Genomic DNA, 19932 nt, shown 5'->3' on the forward strand with positions numbered 1-19932 from the left:
TGCTCTGGGCGGTTGTGAGCCGGTAACCCTGGAGCAGCACTGACAGCCATGAGCAGAGAGTCTGGAGCTGCTTGGTGCCAGATCCTCTCAGGTCACTCTCTTCGCTCTGCTTCCTCTCAGCTCCACCACCTGCTTCACCAGACCCAACACGGCCATTTGCCCTAGGCCTCTCTGGCACTCTGGAATGTCAAGTGCAAACAAAGTGGTACACACACTTTTTGGAGAAAAGCATATTTTATTGTGCATTGCATTTGGAGAGCTCATTAGCCAGCAGCAGATGGAAGACCCCACTTAAAGGACCATGAACTTCAGCTAGCTGAAGGGCAAGAAGATCACACTACAACGCACTTTCAGGGCTGCAAAGCAGCATTTCCTCATCTCTTACAGAAAGAGATATGTACTTGGGCACTGAGAATATAAATAATTTCCCTCGAGTTCAATGAACCAATCTTGGACTAAATTAGAGGGGAAATGCAAGGACATTAAGTCTTCCTCTATATGTCCCTTCTCTACCCAGAGCACATTCACTGTGGGATCGCCCATAAGTCTAAGAACTGGTAATGAATATTTTAATAGGCACAGCTTCTCCTTCCCATTGATAAAAACTCCACTGACCAGCCAGAGCACGCTAGTGAAGATGAGGGTGTGGACCAGAAACACCTGCGTTTGCCTGGGCAGCCTAATTCCTGAGCCCCTCCCACATCTGTGGGGCAGGGATGATTAGAGCAGCCTCAGCACCCTCAGAGTAGCAGCCATGATGTTGAAGGAAGAGACGTGAAACACGCAGAATGAAGACCCAAGGCTGCCCCTGGAGAGCTGGGTCCAAATATGATTCAAAGAAAAGACAGTCACATAAGTAGAAAAAGGAAAGAGCCAAAGGCTGAATGGTGGCCCACTAAAAAAATATGTCCACACCCTAATCCCAGGAAATGAAAATGTTACCTGATTTGGAAAAAGGGTCTTTGCAGATATAATTAAGGATCTTATCCTGGATTAGTCAGGTGGGCCTTGAATCTAATGATGAGTGTCCTTATAAAAGTGAGGCAGAGGGAGATTTGACAGAAGAGAAGGCGACAATGTGACTAAGGAGGCAGAGACTGGAGTGATGCAGCCACAAGTCAAGAAATGCCAGGAGCTACCAGGAGCTGGAAGAGGCAAAGAAAGAATTCTTCCTTAGAGCCTCCAGAGGGAGTGTGGCCCTGCTGACACCTTGATTTCAGACTTCTGGTCTCCAGAACTGTGAGAGAATAGATGTCTGCTGCTTTAAGACAAGGTTGGGACGATTTGTTTCAGCAGCCACAGGAAACGAACAAAGCACCTTACAAGCAATGGGACTGATGAGGGATCTGAGTCCCAGAGAGGGGGCCGACTCACCCAGAGCCACTCTGCGTCAGACACTGGTCCGGTACACTCCTCCACGGCCCACTAGGTCTCTGTGACACCGACATGCACACAGGTCCCCAGTTGCCCAGTGTAGAGCCCAGAAGAGGAAGCTGAGAGCAAACTCTAAGGGGGCCCCCCAGGGGGCCTAACTGGTCTGCAGGCTGTGCTGATATAAGGACAGACTGAAGTCAGGCTCCTCAGACCCCACCTGCACAGCTGTGTCCAATTCTTAGCTCTGTCTTTTTCAGGGGACTGGATCAATTGGGGGCATTCTGACTGAAGAAGTGAAGACTCGGGGACCTAATCCCTGTGTTTGAATGTCCAAATGGCTAAAAAGGCTGTCATGGGGAAGAAGAAATGGATTTTTGTGTGGGGCTTCAAAGGGCAAAATCAAGGCCGATGGGACAGCCGTTGCCTGGAGGAAGAGCTTGATTCAGCATAATGAAGAACTTTCTAACAGTCAGAGCCAACTAACAAGGGACTAGGAATGCCTGGGGGATGGGCAGGTCCGAGCACAGAGGCTGGGTGTGCAAGGGAGATTCCTGTACCAGACAAAGGCTGCACTTGATCTTCTCCAGAGTTGGCAACTTTGTTTGAAGGTCTATGCCTTTTGGCTAAAATATCCTGTGTGAATCTAGCTTTTCAGCATATAGACAGGGAATGCTCTCACTGAAACTTATGACACAGCTTTTGTGAAGAACTAAGTACTGCAACTACCCAGAAATGAGCTCCAAAAAGAAATAATTCTTCCTGATTCTATATTCAAAATGTCCCTCATCCCCAGGGAGGAAAGGAAAAGGAAAAGCATATACCTCCATATGGACATCACCTCTAAGCTGGCCAGGAGCCAACAGCACACCGGTACCAGAGGAGCTCTGGACAGCCTGGGCTTGATGTCCTTCTCCAGGGAAAACCAGAGAGAACACACACTCCAGCTACCAACTGAATTACTTTCATAAGAACAAATCAATGGCACCCTCATCTTGATTTTGATAATTGCTTTTCCTTTTGCATCCTTCTGAATTCTACATGTGGAACAAAGTAAACAACAAAGCAGTAACTCAGAAGCTTAACCACATGACGCTTACACGTTAGCCTTGGAGAGGTTATTTGCAGGGATGGCAGTTGGCATTGTTGCCACTGGTTGCAACAAGTTCTAACCTACACCCTACATTCTGGATACTCAGAGAACAGGAAGTGCAGCATTTTGCATCTGCCTGCACATCTGTCTTCTCTTAAAATCTCAGAGAACTAAGCACTGTTGCATCTGAATTCCTCTGAAGCTCTTTCCAGTCAGGATTTTGAAAGTTTGCCATGTTACCCTTTTACTGAAATGGCTGAGCTTCTCTGATCATTCGTCAAGAAAGGTCAAAAGAACACACTTTCATACTTTCAGATTTACCACCGTACCCATTTCTAGCTTGTAATTAGAGTTTTCTTCTTTTTTTCCATAAGAACCAGTGTTAAGCGCACACATCATTTAGCAGCCAGCTTGTGAAATGATCGGAAGCCAGAACCATTTCTAACCACTGGCAAAAAGGTCTCCAAACACCAGGTGGGTCCCTGAAATTACTGTTTCACTTTAGTGAACATAAATGGCTACTACCCTCACTTCAATCGGCCAGGCACTAAATCAAGCTTCCTATTGTCCTTCAAGCAGATAGTTAATTTTTTTTTTTTAATCCTCCCATTTGCAGAGCTGCATAATGTAATCTGTAGTTACCGAAACAAACTTAAGACTGTGTTACCCTGCTTCCGTGAATGTGTGGTAAGTCTGGTGTATATCTTTGACTATGGTAGAAGTACAGCTACAACAGCTGTGCATAAATCAGAATTTTATATACTGATTGGTGTCAAGTATACATGCATGTTTGGTATTTGAAAGCTTTCCATACCAAATCTTTTTGGTATAGGGCAGAATCCTTCTACAATATGAACAATTACTGCCAAGTCTGTCTAGCTTGAAGGTTCAAATTTCACATAGCATATTTGTTAAAATAGGCGATCTTGAATAGCTAAACTCAAAACTCAGACTCATCTCTGAGGTTACATCAACTCTTCATCAAATGAAGGGCCTACATTTCGAGGCATCTGAATGCCGCAAGTGAGTTCAGCTGAGGACCACACCCCCTCTGCATTAGCAGCATGTTTCTGGCCTGACTCAAACCATTTCAGAACTCAGGAAAATCCCCAGCTCCTGTCACTCCAGTACAGCAAACGCATATCACTAGGGCCGGGCTCTGTGAGAAGGGCTGTGGGCTAGAGGTAAGAAGGGTGTTATGCCCACCCTCCCAGGGACTTCTCAAGGCCATGGCTACGTACACAAGTGGCCGCACACAGAATCCTTCAAGGTTGACAGCAATGCTGCTCCATGAGAGGTACCAAGTGCAGAGGTGGGACGTCAGGTGAAGATGAAGACCCTGGGACAAAGGGTTCTGGAAGACAGTTCCCAGGGCAAATAGGATTTGAGCTGGGCCTTCAGGCATGGGCACAACCACCAGGGCTGAGGCATATGCTAGGCAGAGGGGCCAGATGGATGAGCAAAGCCCTAGAGACCTGGGGGGTGGGAGGGATTAAGTGCGGAGGACCAGGTGAGGGAGGAGGGGGACTGAGAGACAGGATGGAGACAGCCCATCGTGTCTGCCAGGCTAAGGACCCTGGACTTCATTCTCCATACACAAGGGACCCACTGAAGGCCTCTGGGCCACGTGTTAGAAGAAACAAGCCTAACATTCAGAGAGAGAATGGAAAGAGAAGGACATATTTGGGAGAGATTTTAGAAGTAAAAATGACAGGACTTGATGAGTGATTAGATTGCAAGGAGGAGGGATCAAGGGAGCTGGTAGGTCACAAAGGACTATGCTCCCCTGCTGTGTCGTTCCCAGCGTGGAGTGGGAGGGGTATGCTGGCCATTGGGTATCCCACAGCGAGCGGGCAAGGCTAGCTTTGGTGGCACCATGGGCTCAGCCTCACTCAAGCTTCCCTTTGGCACATCAATGAGCATCTCCACGGGCACTGCTCTTCAGGCTTGCAGTGAGAGAGAGGGGATGAGGGGAAAGGAGAAGAGGGGAGGGAGGAACAGAGAGTCAAGGAGGAGGGGCCAGGAAAGGGAAGGCAAGAGAGGGTTTTGTGTTTTTTTTTGAGGTGAACTGTCAACAACTTTAATAGACTTGGATGGTGTCCACCAAAGCAGACCGACTTGGGGATCCCCGAGGGCTCCAGCTTCTGTAGTTCAGTGTGGCCAAAGTTCTCTTGGACCAGTTCCTGCCTTGCCTGCAGAACGGAGCCTACAGTGAGATGTCCCCAAAGCAGCAGCAGCTCACCACACCACTCAGGGCCTGATCCTGCAGGTGGGAGTGCTGTGGCTGGGTATTCCTCTTTTCAAAACTCCTGAAACATAGTTTTGTACTGAAGAGGCAGAGTACCTGCTCCAGAGTCTCCTCAACAACTGTGGGGATGACACCTGTACAGACAGCCTGCCTGGGCCTAGAACACACCAAGCCCTTTCAGGCCTCCAGGCCTTTGCATTGCTGTTCCCTCTGCCTGGAACAGACCTCCCCCAGCCCCCGGCTCATTCCCCTTAATTTAACTTTCATTTGGTGCTTGCTACATACCTGGCTCTATTCTAAGTACTTTACATACAGCAACGCATTTAATCCTCATAGCAACCCTATCAGGTAGGGTTATTATCCCCAGTTTACAGATGAAGAAACTGAAGCCCAGAAGATTAAATAACCTGACCGTGAAATATATTTAGTTGTCAGAGGGGCCAGGATTCAAATCCAGGTGGTATGGCCCCAGGGTCTGCATACTCATACACAAAGTTACCCAGCCTCTTCCAGTGCTGGGCTACCCGCCCTCAGTTCTCGGCATGACTGGTTCCCTCTCTCTACCTCTCCATGGTTCAGACAGGCCTTCCTGTCTGAAGGTTCAGGCCTTCCCCGCCCACCCTCAAGTGGAGCACCCCCCCTTACCTTCTCTCACATTACGCTGCTTATTTCCTTCCCAGCCCTTTGCACCACCTGTAACTATTTATGTATTTACTTGTTTATTATGTTTCCCCAACTAGAATCTATACTCCAGGAATGCAGGGATCTTGCCTTTTGTTCCAGTGTATTCCTGGGGTACCTGGAATAATTCTCTGGCACAGAGTAGGTGTTCTATGAATACCTGTTGAATGAACAAATGAAGGACAGTACTGTGGATGCTACATGGTGCTACCCAGGGACGTAAGGTATTGCAATGTTGTTCTTTACCCCCCTGTCCTAGTCTCCTTCCTTGGCTACTACAAATGCCCCTGCCTACGCTAAGGCAGACGGGAGCGGCACCCAGTTTCCCAGTATACATGGATAAGGCTGATCTATTTATAACTGTGTCTGTCAAATCCCCCAGACTGGGGTCCTTGAGCACTAATGATAAGCTTGTGGAGGCAGGGATTCCATCTTCCAATTAACCCCTCTGTGGCCTCCCACCACTTAACAGTATTTACAAGGCATTGGCTGCCGTTAATGTCAGTGTTTGGTCTGAGCACGCACCATATAACAAAAAGCCCCTGCCCCTTGAATCAGGAGGCATCTTGAATACAAATCACACTGTCACAGGAACTCCATCCTGGTGGTGAGGTTCTAAGTCAACACAGATTGCTAAAACAAAAGTACTGTTTATATACTCCAACACTTAGGGAGCTTGCCTGTGAACTTGCTAATAAGAGGAACTAACTTATCAAACACCCATTGTATGCAAACACTCTGTTAGACACTTTTACACCCTGTGATCTCATTTAACTCTGTGAGTTTGGAATTATTATTACTCCCACTTTACAAATGAGAAAAGTGAGGCTCAGAGGTCCAACATCCCCAAACCAGTGTGGATTCCAGCCCAGGGTCAGAGCCTCCTGAACCTCTTTGCACTGTCCTCTGAAGTGTTCTGCCTTGTCTTGTGCTTCCACCAGACTCGCTCTTCTCCATCCGGGTCCTGTGCTTTCCTGCCTCCGTACCTGTGCTCATTCTAGTTCCGTGACCTAAGGTGGCCTTTCTGCTTTTCACCACCTGTTGAATCCTCTTCTTCCTTCCACCTTCCATGGTGCAGACTTCCCCAGTCTCCCCAGTTAGAATTCACCCCCGTCAGTGTTCCCAGAGGTCCCAGGGTTTAGCGCCCAGAATGCCCTGTGGTATAATCCTCTTTATTCCTCACTAAAATCTGAGCTCCTTGAGGGTAGAGCCTGTCAGTATTTTTCCTGTTTGTTTCCTCCTGAATAAGTTGAGAAAATTCTTGCTGAACCATTGAAGAATGAAGAGGAGAAAGACTGGTGGCATTTGAATGCATCTGAGAGATCAAAGGCTCTGGACAAATTAGCTTCAACTATATAGTTCAGGAAAGGCAAACTTATGTGCCACAACTCTGCCATTTTCCTGCTCCAGTCACAAAACACTCTCACTAGTCCTCTGATTTCATAAAGCTTGAAACTTAAAACCAGGAAGTCTAGGAAGGAAATAAAATAATAAAATCACTTCCATAAGAATCCTTTCATAGTAATGGATTTCACCCACACACTGGGTAGAAACTAACTGCAGCACAAGGGGGATAAGAGATTGGACAAAAGCACAAAGTTCACCTTCTAGGATGTCGCAGTTAACTACCTTGTGTTTGTTCTGCTGTGGCTGCACCAGAATTCACCTGTCCTAGAAAATATGCACTTGCGGAACTGTTGGCCTCTCCAATCACTGCTATGTTGAACACCCACCAAAGGATGCCTGACCTGTAAGTTATTTTGATTCGTCTTGATTGGAAAACATCTCAGCCGTGGCTTTAGACTAGATAGGAGAAGATGCTGGCCTCTGTGTCAGGACCTCTAGATCAGTGCATTACTTTTCCCCCAAACAAGTATTTTGAGGTTTTTACTAAAATAACTGACTCACAAACAGAAATGCTTCCTGATCTATAAGCCACTTTGAAAACAAATCATTATGCCGTTGAATATTTTATGATGGTCCAAAGCACTGAAGGAGGGAAGGCGAGCATTCACCAATCCTTACCATGTCTATTTCGGGACTCCCAAAGCAAACTGCAAATACCTCCTTTATTTTCTTAACGCCCATTTGCAAGTGCTGGGTGGATTCTTGGTGAAATATTGCCTCTGTGCAAACTGACCCCAAATTCAGAGACCCGGACATTTCACTTCTGCACGTTTACCGCGGATGTATCTCAATGATGATCTAGTGCACAATGCCTCCCCGCCCGCCCCATTTTATAGGTGGCAAAACCGGGAGGGGTATTTGCCCAAGGTTACCTAGTCAGTGGAGGGCAGAGGAGCCACCAGGAGCCAGGGCCCCAACTCCAAGCCCTGGGAGCATCCTTTATTTCCAGAGGCTGACTCAAAACCCCTCCTGAAGCTCAGCCAAAGCTGCTGCAGATAAGCTACGTGAACCCCGATACTGACTTCTGTAGGTCCCAACATTCCTCTCCACCCCCAAGGAGCTGTGGAGCTGAGACACTCAGGGTTGCCCCTCGACTCACAAAGTGGCAACACAGGCAGGGCGGTTCAGGTGATCGTCCCTGGCGAACCCCTCCCGGTCCAGGTGTAGCCGTCGAGATCCAGCAGGGCAGGCTGGTCCGAGGTCACTCAGAAAGTTGGCTCTGGCCGTGGCCGCACCTGAACCCTGGTCTCCCACCGGCCAGTTTGCCGCTCTTTGCACTATACCATGCAGATCTCGAAATCTTAAGCAATACATTGATGCTGTGTAAAGATTTAACCTTTGCAGGCCCTGAGCGAGACCGCGGACGCGCCCCCCGCCGGGAGTGGGGGCACGAGGACTGGAGGCGGGCGCGGGTCACCGGGGGCCGGAGGTGCAAGCGGAGCGCACGGCGGAGGGCGGCGCGGAGGAAGCCGCGGGGCAGGCAGTCTGCAGTTCCCGGAGGCGCAGGCCCGGAGCGTAGGGACCGGCAGTCCCCCCAAAACTTTGCGGCGCCGGGACCTCGCCCTTACCTGCAAGGAGGCGCCACCCGCGCGGACGCGGACCTGGCGGGCTTGACGCTCTCGGCGAGGGGCGGCCCCGCCCGGCGGCGGGCACGGACGCGGGCAAGGCTCGGCCAGCGGCTCGGCTCGGGTTCGGCTCGGGCTCCGCCTCCCGCGCCGCGGCTGCAGCCGGAGGGGGGGCGCACAGCCAGGCCGCGCCCGCCCGCGCCGTCTGGCCGCGGCAGGTGCTGAGGCTGCAGCTGCGGGGCCGACAGCTGCCGGCGCCGCGACCCTCGCCCCGGGGGAGGAGCCCCGCGCGCCGCCTCCGCGGGCCCGGGAGGTCCCGGCCCGCCGCAGTGGGCGGTCCCGCTCCCACCCGGGCCCTGCCTCCGCCGGCCTTCCCCAGCTCCCGCGTGGGCACGCAGCGTCCGCCGGTTACCCACCGGGAGACTGAGGCCGGGAGAGGAAGGGGCTCCTCAAGGTCACCCGGACCGGCGGCGGTGGCGCCAGAACAGGAACCCAGGAGAGTGCCAAGGAACGACCCCCCTTTCTCACACCTCCCTTCCCCTGGCTCTTGTACTCCAAGGCGTTTTGAAGAGCTCCAGCTACACGGGACTCTGCGGGACGCAGATGATCCCGACTGCCCCCCCTACACACACACACACACACACACACACACACACACACACACAGCCCCTCGGGCTGAGGGGAGGTGGAAGGGGTGGGCCCACATATGGCACTATGGTCCACCTACCCTGCCTCTGCAAACTCCTTCTGCTCTGGGGCACTGGTTCCTCCGATCTCTCTAGCCACTCCTTCCTAGTCTTCTTGAGGGCTTCTCAAACCCTAAAACCCTAAAATGTTGGGGTGCCCTAAGGACTCTGCACTCAGCCCTTTTCTGACTCCCTGGGCTACCCACCCACCCCTCTGGCTCCTGTGCTACCACCTCTCTATCCATCCCCGCCCCCCACCCCGTTTGCATGCTTCTGTCAAAGAATTCTTTCTTGTCGAAATAGCTACTCAACACCTACTAGGTCCCTGTACTGTGTTAGACGTTGGAGATACAGCCTCGAATAAAACACAGTTCCTACCTTCACAGAATGTACTGTCTAGCAGACTGCTAATACAGTGCAGTTCCTGTAACCATTGTGTGATCCTAGGGGGCCAAGGGGGGCATGGCAGGTGGTGCCCACACTGGCTGAGGGAAGACTGCCTCCTGGAGAAGATGCCCTCCAAACAGAAACCTGAAAGGCCAACGGGGTTGCCAATGAAAGGGACCAGTGTGGAGAGAGCCTTCTAGGCACAGACCGCAGCCACAAAGACCCCCAAGGTGAGAGAGAGCCCAGTGGGGAGGGTCAGGAGCCCAGAGCTGAAGCAGCAGAGTCAGCAGGGACCATGGGAGGAGTTTTTGAGTAGGGAAGGGGTGCCATCAATGTTCGATCATTTTGGTGGTGGAATGGAGCACAAATATAAGTTCACAAGTGTGTCCTCCTTTCCCGCCCCAACCCAAAAAACCCCCAAAAAACAAACCAGCAGCACTGCAGCAGTTGGAGCTGGAGCCCAACTGGCCTGGATGAAGAAAGGCCCTCCAGCACCCACCTCCTCTCATCCTTCATTCTCAAATCCAGGCCTCTATCCAAAAACGGTCTCCTGAGAGTCTCCATTTTTAAAAGGCCTCCTAGGTACCTCCACCCAAAACTCCCTTTTCTCTCAGTGCCCCAGCTCCTGTGCACCCAGATCTATGGGCTGAGATAGCCCTTCACTCCTTGGGGTCTGCTTCCATCACCTGTCTCCTCTCCAGTTAGAGTGTACAGAGTTCTGCCCCCACAATAAGCACCATTAGGGAAAGTGAACAAAGATGGAAAATTCTGAAGCCATGAGGAAATAAAGTAAGCTTCTAAAAAATTAAATGTTGTACCTCTCCATATTGTTGCTTATAAAACTGCATGTGAATCTACAATTATCTCTAAATAAAATTGTTTTAAAATTATGTGTTGTAGATAAAGATTAATAATCAAATTACTCTCCCAAATGCATATTAAAGACCGAAGAGTTCACTTGTCAAAAAGGAAAATAAAAACTCAACCCTCTTGTCCAGTGAGTACAAATTTCGCCCATGGAATTTTGTCCTGTCCTTCACAATGTCCTAGCTGCCCATGCCAGAAGTGTCTGCATCTTCAGGTGCTTTATGTATATTTGTGTCAACAATTTCACCTTTGGCCCCTGAGTTCCCACTCAGCCATTCTGATCCCTCATCCCCCTTCAGCCTTCCTTGTCTGCCTGCTGCTTAAATACCAAGGCTGCTCGTGTCCCCTCTTGGTCTCTTTTCTCTCTTCACCCTAACTGAGCAGTTCTATCCACTGCAATTCTGTTCTTCAGCTCAGACCTTCTGTGCTCCAAACCCAGAGACACAACTGGCTGCTGCAACTCCTGAATGCCCCTCAGGTGCCACAGTCTCAACAGAGCCAAAACCAAACTCACATCTTCCTTAAACTACCCCTTCTGCATTGCTTCCATATCTCAACTGGTAGTGGGACTTAAACCAGAAACCAAGGGAACATTCTAGACTCTTCCCTCTTCCTGGCCCTCATATCCTACTGGTCACTAAATCCAGTCAACTCTGTGTCCATAACATCTCTTATACTCATCCCCTCCTCTTTATCCTGCTGCCCTTGCCTTAGTTGGAGCCTCACCATTTCTTGGTGAAGCTGTAGTAAAAGCCTCCAGTCTTGCCTATTAGCAATTCATCTGCCACATGCTGCCTGTAACCTTTTTAATCCATAAATCTGACAAGTCACTCTCCTGCTGAAGGTAACTCCATTGTTCCTTCTTAGCCTGGCAATAAAGCTCTAACTCCTTAGCATGGCATGAAGCCCTCAGCCATCCAATGCATTACTGCTGCAGCCCCATCTCCACTTCACCCCATACCTGCACACCGAAAACCTCATGTTCCTAGGGCAATTGTACTTTATAATAGTAAAAATAGCTATAACTTATGCTACAGGTCACTTTTTTAAGTGCTTTACATACAATATCTCATGTAATAAAAGGCATAGAACACTGTGCTAAAACAAACAGTCTCAAGCCAAACTGCCTGGGTTCAAATCCTAACACAGCCACTTGTTAACCTATGTAATCTTGGGAAAGTTCCATAAGCTCTCAGTTCTAGGTTTCTTCCTCTGCAGAGGGAACATAATAAGATGACTTGCAACCTAGGCGTGATCTATAAAGAGTTATTAGAGATGAAACAGCATTCATTACCTGCTAGCCAGCACTATTAGTGATGCTTATAATCAGTATATGCCGTGAAGATTACTATGCTCCTTTTACAGAGAAGGAAACTGAGGCTCCAAGAAGTAATGCCACTTACCTACGAATCCACGGCTTTAAAGTAGCTGCACTGGTATCCATCTGGGATTCTAAATCCCATACTGCCAAATACTTTGCATAAGCTACTGCCTCGCTCTGGGAGCCTTCCCTATTTCCCCATGTTTACCACAGCCTGCCAGACAAAACTCTTCTTCCTCCTTTAAATCCTGGTCAAAAATATCTTCCCCTCTCTGAGGTCTCACCAGTCCCTCCTTTGTGCCTGGGCTGTGCTTGGTATATTCTTTTTTTTTATAAAAGAAAAACGTTTATATATTTCAAAAGCTTAGATAAAATCAGCAGAACCAAAGGCTGTGCTTGGTATATTCTTCACACCACACCTCACCACAATGGTTTATTTACGTCTGTCTTTTTTGAGACCTCCCTGTAAAAGACATTATCGTCTTTATTTTCATCTTCGTAGAACCCCATAGATACTTGTTAAATGAATGAATACATGAATGAATAAAATATACATTAGATTCTCAAAAGAGTTTTACCCTAACAGCTGTCATTTCAATATAGATCACTTTTAATCTCTGTTTTTGTCATTCTGAAGTCATTTTTGGTGAGAGGATTACATCTAATGATCCAATATTCATATAGAGCAAGACACAGCAAGACTGAAATTTCTCATATTGCTATTTGGTCATGTCTTGTCCCTCTCAGATGTCTCTCCTTTTTTTAGTGACACTGTGTAATAACCCATGATGAGAAGCTGTGTTGCATCCTAATGAGACTTCCTGACTAAAACATCTGAGGTTTGAATTTATTTCCCATAAGTACCATTTCAGCTAAAAGTCTGCTTTCCCTATGGCATGAATGTGTTATTATTTGTCATCTGCTAAGTGCCCATACCTTCCCTTTATCTGTATTAATCTCCTTTGCATTCAAATACTTTGGAGAGCTGACTTATTAGTAAGCTTTTCTATACAATTTCCTTCTTAGAATGCCTAACTCTTCCTGACTTCATATCTATTGTTCCCAAAATAGAATAGTTTACTGCTTCAAATTTCAGCTTTACTGTCTTCAGTGATTTAGGACAAGTTTCTGCTCTTCCTCAGAATGATCAAATTCCATACAATAAAAACAAACAAACAAACAAACAAAACCCCAAACCTGCCCTGTCATTTTGTATGGAGTAGTGTTTTAAAATTAGATGTTAGAAGCACTTCTTTTGTATACCAGAATACAAGTAAACTGGCAATTTTAATGCCTTTGTATCAAATTAACTGAAAGCAGTGCAGGTGGAAAAAAGAATGCTGGTCTGGGAAACAGAAAAAAAAGGGAGGGGGTTCCAGTGCTGTCCTCCAAATCCCCTCACTCTTCAGGCTACAAAAGAAAGGAAAGGAGGAGTGGGACAGGATGACCTTCAAGGTCTCTTTCAGATATAAAATGGCATGGTTCCTTAATGAGCCTCCAAGTGGTCATTCATTCAACATTGTTGAGTGCCCTCCTATGAACTTATGCTTTTTGAAGTATAGTGATTTAAACATCAATCCAGACTGGATAGAGAATGGAATGTTTTGGTTAAGGCAGTATTATTATACTACATAAACTGATGACATGTTTTTAATATTCAAGCTCTAGTTAATAGTGAACTATAATGAAGACAGTTTCATTGAGATTTAGGTGAGCCAAGACTCATGGACTGTTGGAGTATTGCAGCAAGACCACTAGGAACATCCATGCCAGCATTCGTGGCCAGCTGCTTGTAGAAAAGCAGTGCCCTAGAGTTCTAGAACTTAGTTCTGTCCTTAACCTTGCCACGTGGCTATGGGAAAGTCACATGACCTCTCTGGGATGCAGTTTACTCTTTTGTAAAAGGAGGGAATGATACCTTGTAACTACCTTAAGGAAGTTAAATATTAAGTCAGAAAGAGAGGTTCTGCTGTTGTCTGAAAAAGAGACTGGGTGCTTATCAGGAGGATTATACTACCTCTTGAGGACAAGTAAATTAACAACAAGTATATTACCTCTTGTTGCCCTACAGGGAGAAACGATGGCATAACAACAACATGTTCTTACTCCCAAGACTCTAGGGCACAGAGGCAGACATTCACTGCTCATGTCTTAAAAATGAATTGTCCAGTTCACTGTAAAATACTAAGAATAGGGAGTTAGGCTAGAAAGTCCACTGTCTGTGTGTTAGTGAAGAGAGATCAGTCTCCCAGTACTTTCCAAACCTTACATGATCTCCTGTCACAGTCATTCTCTCAAAGATGACCTATTTTTCCTTTTGGGGGAGGGGTGAAGGGTGGAGGTGTGGAAGACACATCTTCCTTCTGGATTGCTTCCTTAGCTCTCATATAAGCCTTGCCTGCTTAATCTCTTTTCCTGTTCCTAATTACATTCTCTGCTCCTTGATAAAACTGGTATTTGAATCTATTGCTAATGCAATAGACTTAATGACTTGGTTGGAAACAGAGAGAAAGGATGGGATATTTGCATAGGGTTGGGAATGGTTATCACAATTAAAAGAAATATATTAGAGATCTTTATGTCTCCTGTCAGATGTTTTTATCTCATTCCTTACATGATAAATCCTTCAGTGTTCTGAGGGACAGCTTTGAAACTATATGAGTGGCTTTAGCATCTTTTACTCTTTCCTTTTTACCTCTTTTTAAAATTCTCTTTTCTTCTGCTAGTTCAGCTTTTGGAAGATCAGCTCCTAAGAAGAAGACATGCCTTTGAGGTTGTGGCCAGTGTCTGGCATGGCCCTACTCTGGTCTTGCCAACTATGTCTGCTCCAATTCCCACAGGCTTGATCCTGCTCTGAACCTACTGGATGACTGCAACTTCACACCACTGCTCTGCTCCCCACGGCCCCAGGAGCGGATGCCACCATCTCTCCATCACCACTTTATTCATCTCCTTTACCTTTTCATTGCACTTTACCGTTTGGAAAGCACTAGACAGAGCAATCATCTCATTTTATTCTCTCAATAGCTCCTTGAGACAAACATTATGACCCTCGTTTTACAGACAAAGAAAACTAAGACAAGCTCAGAGAAGTCAAATGATTTGCATGAGGTCATAGAGCTGGTGGTAAATGGGATCCAAGTTCAGGTTTATCTGGGTAATACAGCTCTATCCTATGGGGAAAAAAGATGACTGCAACAGAATTGTAATATGGAAAAATTTCCTAAATTATTTTAGGATGACTATCCAAGGGGATTCTTGCACCTAGAGATGGGGGCTTGCACCTAGAGCTGACACTGTTTCTCTCACTCAGCTCTCTGTAGAAGTCACTCAAACTGTGAGACATACAGTGAATAGAGAGGGTAGGATGCTAGGGCCTACGGCTGAAGCCTAAAGGAAACCTCACACATCCTGGGGAGACCGAGCCAGTGCAGGACTGGTGAAGGATGGTGTCTCTGCCACACTGTTTAAAATTGCAGGGAGGACCAAGGCCCAGGAACCTGGGAAGTACCTGCTTCACTAGTGAGCCTGCAGCAAAGGCTTTCAATTCCGAAGCTACCTGAGGGGCCCAGCTGGCCCCAACTGAATAGGACCCCTTAGCAGGTGAGGAGGAACTGTCCCTGCCCACTTCCTGCACATAGCCCTGAGTGAAGGCCCCGATTCCACTGGGGCTCACCTCCCTAGAAGGGAATGCCACAGGTGGGCCAGACTACCCCTCCCAGGGCCACTACTAGCTTGTACAGCATCTTAAGGTGGATTAGAAAAAGGCATCCCCCTCAGCTGCTCTTGTGCAAATGAGGAAGTAATGTTTCCTTCTTTCAGGCAGATGTAGCTCCACACCAGGGTAAACAGCTCAGCAAGTTGATTTTAGCTCTTAATATTCTCTCAACCAGGTACCCCTGTGTGGCAAACAACTTACACATTGGCACGCAGCAGCCCAACCCTTTCCCATTCATACCAGGAGTGTCTGAAGATCCTAGAAGCCTCTCCCACGTCACCTCAGCCTGAGGGACCCAGCTGACCAGCTTTGTTCACCATTAGGTCACTGGAGAAAAGGCATCTTTCTTTCCTTTCACGATTGCTCAGCTGTTGCTATCCAAGAGGCCACAAGAGCCTTACTTGCCCAGGTGCTGGTATGAGTAGCCAAAGCAGATCAGAGATCAGTTAAGGGGCTCAATCGCTTAAAGGAGAAAGACCAAGCTAGATAACTAAAAGAGAGGACTCATATTCAGATAGATTTAAAATAAGAAAAAGTAAGTTTTGAAAATAAGAGTTTTAAGGAGATTCAAGTAGAGATTGGGGGAAAAGTGATAAGAATGAGGGAAAATGGTTTTTGGAAGTAAAAAAAAAAAATTTCTAAATTTAAACATTTCAATTGTGGAAGCAAAGAATAGAATGAACACCACCAAAAATTGATTTAATGGTCTGAAAGATGAAAAAGGAGAACAATCCCACAGTACCAATCCAAAAATACAAAGAAATGGAAATTATGAGGGAAAAATTTTTTAAAAAACATGGATGAAGTATCTAGGAGATATGCAAATAATAGGAGTACCAGATGGAGCGAAAATAAGAAGAGAGCAATGCAACAACCAAAGAAATAATAGGAGAATTGTATAGGCTTCCAGAAAATTGAATTTTCAGATAGAAAAGACTCATTAAATGCTACAGAGTAGTAATTTAAAAATACATACCTAGGAATTCCAGTTCTGGACAAGATGCAGGAGATACATTTCTCCCTATTCCTCCTGAATCCCTAGACATAACGTATAAAACAAAGGTAAGAAAACTCTGAATGATGGAGAAAGCAGACTAGTTAGGGACCTCAGGACTCAATGAACAACATGACCATGAATTCCCTAGATTTTCTTTTTGCCTCCTATATACATCCCAGACTGGGCACTAGAGAAGCCCACAGCTAAGAAATGCCAATAGGTACAGACAAAAACAGCCTCAAGAAAAGTCTGATCTCCATTGTCAAAGGAATGGGAAAGAGCAGCCTAATAAGACAGAAGCCTTTGTGATAAAACCAACCCTATTCCAGACAAACACCCTAGAAAAAAATGACACACAACACTCCTACTCTCCTACCCCTGGTCAGTAGAGGCTAAATGGGGAACTTAGACTTTCACTGCTGCCCATGAGGTAATGAGGCAGTGTTCCCTTTCCCCACCAGTACAGTGTCAATTGAGGCTTGCTAAAATAGAAGATGCAAATAAGATCCAGAATCCATAACATGATACCTAAAATGTCCAGGATACAGCTTTTAAAAATCACTCATCGGGCTTCCCTGGTGGCGCAGTGGTTGAGAATCTGCCTGCCAATGCAGGGGACACGGGTTCGAGCCCTGGTCTGGGAAGATCCCACATGCCGCGGAGCAACCGGGCCTGTGAGCCACAACTACTGAGCCTGCGCGTCTGGAGCCTGTGCTCCGCAACAAGAGAGTCCGCGACAGTGAGAGGCACGCGCACCGCGATGAAGAGTGGCCCCCGCGCACCGCAATGAAGAGTGGCCCCCGCTCGCCGCAACTAGAGAAAGCCCTCACACAGAGACGAAGACCCAACACAGCTGAAATAAATAAATAAATTTATAAATGAACATCTAAATATAAAACTTAAATCCCTTCCATCCCATTTGTGCACTCTAAACAGGTCAAATTACATAGCTAAGGCCATGCTGCCTCTAACACAGAATCTTATTAGATGTTAAAAAAAAAAAAAAAAAATCACTCATCATACCAAGAACCAGAAAAATCTCACCTTGAATGAGAAAAAGACAATCGACAGATGCCAAAATGGAGAAACTACAAATTTTGGAATTACCTGACAATGCTTTTAAAGCAGCCATAATAAAAATGCTTAAAGAAGCACTTATTGATTCTCCTGAAACAAATGAAACTATAGAAACTATCAGCAAAGAAATAGAAGTTATAAAAAATAACCAAAATAGATATTTCATAACTGGAAAATGCAATAAAAGGAGTGAAAAACTCATTGGACAGGCTCAATAGTAGAGTGGAGATAACAGAGGATAAAAGTCAATGAACTTAGGACAGATTAATAGAATTTAACCAGTCTGAACAACAGAGTGAAAACAGACTGGGGGAAAAAATTTAAGAACACAGTTAAGCTAAAATTCATATCATCAGAGTCCCAGAAGGAGAGGAGAGAGAGCGAGAGAAGGGGAGAGAGGGACTGAAAAAGTAGTTGAAGAAACAGTCTCTGAGAATCCCCCAAATTTGGCAAAAGGCATAAGCCTAGATTGAAGAAGCTGCACAAACTCCAGAAGGGAGAAGCTCAGAGAAAATTAAAGAAATCCACAGACTTAAGTCCTAACATTTCAATAATTATAGCCATCATAATTATACTTCTAAAAGCTAAAGACAAAAAAGAGTCTTGATAGCAGAGAGAAATGACACATGACTCAGAGGGGAACACCAATTCAAATGACAACAGAATTCTCATGTGAAACCATGGAGGTCAGAAGGAAGTGGTGCGATGTTTTCAAGTGCTGAATGAAAACTGATGTCAACTCAGAATTCTATATTCAGTAAAAATATCCTTCAGGAATGAAGGTGAAAAACTAAGATGAAGAAAAACTAATATAATTTGTGACCAATAGACCTACCCTAAAAGGATGACTACAGGAAATTCTTCAAACAGAAAGGAAACGATAAAAGAAGGAAACTTGGAATATCAACTGTGAAGAAAGAATAACAGAAAAGGTAAAAATATTGGGTAATATAATAGATTATTACTTTCCTCTTAAGTTTTTAGATTTATGTTTGGTGGGAGCAAAAATTATAATATTGTCATATGTTCTTGGTGTATATAGAGGTCATATTTAAGACAATTATATTTAAAAGGAGAGAGAATAAATAAAGGGAACTAAATGCACGTTTTACTCGAAGTGATAAAATGTCAGCACCAGTAGACTGTGACAAATTGTGTATGTATAGTTTAATACTTGACCAACAACTAAAAAACTATACAAAGAGATATACTCAAAAACACCACTGATAAATCAAACTGGAATTCCTAAAAATGCCCAAGTAATCCACAGGGAGGCAGAAAAAAGAAAAGAGAAATGGAAAGGGGGGAACAAACAGAAAATAAGTAATAAAATGTCAGACTTAAGTCTTAACATTTCAATAATTACATTAGAAGTAAGTAGTCTAAATACACTAATTAAAAGACAGAGATTGACAGAATGGATTTTGCCACGTCCTGGTAAATTTTCTGAACTCCAAGAATAAAGTATAAATGTCATAAGCTTCTAGACAATGTAAATAGCTTACTTGTGACAGAAAGAGAGCTCTCCAAAATTATTTTGTGGACCCTACTGTCCTTGTTAAGATTTATTGAGACCTAATATTTGTTAGTCATAAGCATTTATGTTATCTCATTTTAACATAATTCTATGAGGTATATATTATTAGTACCTTTATTTTATAGATGAGAAAACTAAGGCTAACTTTCCCAAGGTCACTTAATTAGTATGTGTGGCAGAGCTTAGATTCTAACCCAAGGAGTCTAATGAAAGAAACTAAAGAATAAGTACAAGTTAGCTACCTGGGGAGGAGAGAGAAGATAGACCTCATAGGCAGAGAGAACAGCCTATAGGAAGGTTCTGAGGATGGGAAGGAAAACCTATTATATGCAAGGTGTTTAAAATATAATATTAATAATCACAAAACTCCAATAAGCAGATATTAGGGTGTCTGTTATGCAGATGAAGAGACTCAGCAAAGTTAAGTAACTTGCTCAAAATCCAGCTAGTAGGCAATGAAGCCAAAATTTAAATCTGGGTCAGCCACCATCCCCTATTCGGTCAACAAACTGGAAAGGCTCTTGTAACATACTTCCCATGGTGATTGGCTTTGTCACCCCAATAGTTACCCTGTAGTAACCCAGCAATTAAAACCTTAAAGAGAAAAGAGTCTGTCCTACATTTCTGGGTGATTTTGTTCAAAGCTGCTCTGGGTCTGAGTGTCTTCATCTATAAGAGAGAGAATCGGGCTACATCAGTGTTTGTCTAACTTTGGCGGAGGGGAAGACAGTGGAATCCTTCATTCAGTGCAAATCCTATTAAACGGAGCCCAGTGTGGAAGACAGGTAAAGGCAGAGCAAACCTGATTGAAGGGGCAGTGCTAGCCTGGACCCTCTTCAGTTAAAACACTCTTACAAACCTAACTTCTGGAAATGGTGCATGGAGAGGCTCCAGGCACAGGGGAAAGTCTTGGAGGCATTCTCTTCCATCTTTAGTGTAGGCTAGGGAGAGAGATGGATGACCTAGATTTTCCTAAA

This window comes from Eschrichtius robustus, chromosome 10 (assembly GCF_028021215.1).
Source record: "Eschrichtius robustus isolate mEscRob2 chromosome 10, mEscRob2.pri, whole genome shotgun sequence".
Classification (NCBI taxonomy): Eukaryota; Metazoa; Chordata; class Mammalia; order Artiodactyla; family Eschrichtiidae; genus Eschrichtius; species Eschrichtius robustus.